At 51.0% G+C, this 3,222-nt stretch overlaps 1 pseudogene; it reads right to left on the reverse strand.

Annotated features, from left to right (window-relative positions):
- Window positions 1-1,213: 1,213 nt before the first annotated feature.
- LOC143642049 (protein phosphatase 1 regulatory subunit 26-like) lies at window positions 1,214-2,033 on the reverse strand (annotated as a pseudogene).
- Between the last annotated feature and the right edge of the window lie 1,189 nt (window positions 2,034-3,222).

A 3,222-nucleotide genomic window follows, 5' to 3' on the forward strand; every position in this document is an offset into this window, starting at 1 on the left:
ACATTGCTACTACTGCTATTGGAGCAGAGGAAAGCATCAGTCTTGATTCCTGCATAAAATGTGAAGGTGGTAAGTGCACCGAAATGTGTCACAAAAATTTCTGTAGCTCTGGACACATTAAAGAATAGCTATAGTTTATTCAATAGGCTCCACTTTCTATTAAAACACAAGGCTGAGACAGATTTTCATACTAAGACTCAGTTACAGGAAATACACCAGTGTCCCTCCATGCACGGGACAGAAGCTGCCTCTCTGTGCTGTGCAGGACAGGGTGCAGCTGGCACAGTGAGGCAGCACTCCTGTCCACATTATTGCAGGTGACAGAGGCTTTTGGTGTCATCTAGAAGGAATGGCAAGCTCTTGGTCTCCTCCATCAACAGATAGCAGCAGAGGTTCTACTCCAGGTCAGAGGATAGAGTTGCCCAGGAGAGACAAAGAGGAGGCCAGGGTGGGGGTTCAGAACAGAAGATTAAGAGTCAGGCATTGAACTGGAAGTCAGGACAATCCATCCTATGCCCTGGGCTACTGTAACCTGAGTCTGAGGGCCGAATCTCTGGGTCTCTCCAGGACATTTAAAGAAGCCCAGGACATAGAACAAGACTCACCTAAGAAAGGCACTGGAGGAACCTGGCCTCAGGTATCAGCCTGAGTAGATTTTATAGGGCTGAAAATCACACAAGAGACAAAGCTGAGGTGCAGGTACCTTAGAAGGGATCTCTGGAAGGTAGGTATATAAATATCCCTTAAGCAAAGAGGATCCTTTCACTTAAGCAAGTTCAGGCCCATGATCATACCTGAGGCCCTGAGGCAAATAAGATTGTAGAGCACTCTGCAGTCTCCTCAAGGAGGCTGTGCATGCTCCATCCAGGGAAGGGGCCCAAGTATCCCCTCCCCCACCTGTTACTGAACATGATCAAAGAGCCTTAAGGGATGATGTGAGTGGGCATGGAAGGAGAGGCCAGGGATGAGTGGGAAGGCATCTCTGCAAGTTCAGCAGCAGGCTTCCTGACTGTGCCTTCAGAGCCAAAAACATCTTGATCTCCTGCTCTATGCTGTCATAATTGTCCACAGAGCTGCTGTCCCCATTAGAGTGGGAAGGCACATTGGAGGAGCAGAAGAGTGTGCTCACAGATGCAGGTCCATTGCTGCCCTCCACGGGTGGTCTTGGAAATACCCCGGATTGCTTCAGTGCACATCAGCTCAGCAGAAGTGTCTACCCCGCCAAGGTCACTTCCATAGGCTCCCTCCTGGTGGTGGTGCTTCCTGGAGGTGCAGCAGCTGTGGCATCCTTTGGTGGCTTGGAGAGGTGGTGAGAGTCCAAGCCCCTTGGGATGAGGTCTGTGTCCCTGGGTACTGCTGAGTTCCTCTTGCTGGGTGTTCTCCTGGGGGCTTCAGGGAAGGTACTTTGCAGTGAGGTGCCCAGGCTTCTGGCAACTTTCAGCCCCTTCTTGCTGAGCTGGGCTCTTGGTGGCAGATTTCTGCTGGCCTCCTTCCTGGTCTTCTCCAACTGACACAGCTGGATGGCCTCTTGGATGCCATCATCGCTGCTGGAGTCAGAGACCTTGTGCTGGGGGTCCAGGGTCCTGGAGCTGCTGCCCCTCCCATCAGCCCCGCAGTTCCTATTGCCTGTGCCCCTGCTCTGTGCTGCCTGGGATTTGGGGACAGCAGGCCTTGTGCTGCCCAGGTTCTCAGCTCTGTGGTAACCTTAGGCCTGAGGCTGCTGGGTGCTGTGCTCATCTTTGCTGACCTGAAATTTCATGGAAGACAAACTCCTAACAGGCTCCATCAGACTGTGGCTTGCAGCGCATGACAGGGGGCTCCTGGGTGGGTTTCTGTGTGGATTCGGCAGAATTTTCATTTGAGTCTGCTTTCTTATCTACAGACCTGTCACACTTCCGGTTTTCATGCTGTCTTTTCTCATTCAGAAATAGTTCTATTCCTGCCTGGATGCTCTGCTCAAAGGAGTCGTCGCTGCTCACCCTGACTGGGGAGGCCCTGTTTCCCGCCGGCCTCCATGGGGCTGCCAGGAACATTGCATGATGCTGGGGTAAGTTTTGGGGACACAGGGCGGGCAGGGTGCCACTGTGTGGAGGGTCTGTTTTGCCTCTGCTGTCCCCGCTGCAGCCCGGCCAGGCTGGGCCCCATTGGGCATGGGCTATTGTTCTAAGGAGAGCAAGAACCAGAATCCTTGTACATAGCCCTGCACAAATGGACACTAACATGATGTTTTTATTTAACAGATGTGTCCTGGTAAATAGGATTTTTGTAGCTTTTTGTAAATTAGTTATGCTGCTGTAAAAAATATTTTTGGAAAATGTTGTCTTTTGATTTTGGAGGGTGTTCCTAACTGCAGCTTTCTGTGGTCCAATCAGGAGCCATTGCTGGACATGCAGTTTGGTTCTACCTTCACAGTGAGGGTCATCCTGGCTGGAACTCTGGTCAGTTGGTAGTTCAGATGCTCAAGGCTGAGGAGGCAGTGGCCGCCTTCTAGGAAGCACTAAAATGCCTTAGTGTCTGTCAGAAGCTCCCAGAACAATGCTTTTAATAAAAGACACGATGGTCCCTAGCAGCCAGAGCAGTTCCTCTGAAAATTGTCATCACAGCCTTGGATTAGTAAAATGTTTCTAAGCACAGTGACTAGGAAGCAAACTGACCAGCCAGTGTGTGCCTCTTGGGACCCCATTGAGACAGTGGCTCTCTCTGCAGCCCAGTCCTTCTGTGTCCAGTCTCCTGCAGTCACTAGGTGATTCTAACATCTACAAAAACCTCTTTTTGTAGGAGAGCTGCTGTTCTCCTCTTTTGATCATGATTCTAAGAGATCACACCTCATGTGCATTTTAACTGTCCTTTTCTTGATTTGTGCACAGAAATGAATAAGTACAGCAATTGGGTGGTTTGTTCCACAGACAACTTGGCCAGAGCTCAGTGCTCATTTGCCTTGCATATCCCCACACCTGCTATCCAGGAGCTGAAGGCCAATCAGGGCTCTGACTGTTAACAGAGCCAGTGCTGTCAATGCCTCCTGCAGCCCACCTCCTGGGACAGAAGGGTGCTGGTTGTAGGCCATGGCTTCTGGTCCCCTGAGTCAAAGCCAGGTGTTGCTGCCTTGGTTTTCATACCGTCTTCCCTGTGGTACTAAGTTATCCATGGTCACTGAGGGAACAGGGTGCACTGGCCACTGATGTCCTCCAGTCACCCCATGTTCTGCGACTCTGATTCAGC

The sequence above is a fragment of the Callospermophilus lateralis genome, chromosome 1 (genome assembly GCF_048772815.1).
Source record: "Callospermophilus lateralis isolate mCalLat2 chromosome 1, mCalLat2.hap1, whole genome shotgun sequence".
Lineage (NCBI taxonomy): Eukaryota > Metazoa > Chordata > Mammalia > Rodentia > Sciuridae > Callospermophilus > Callospermophilus lateralis.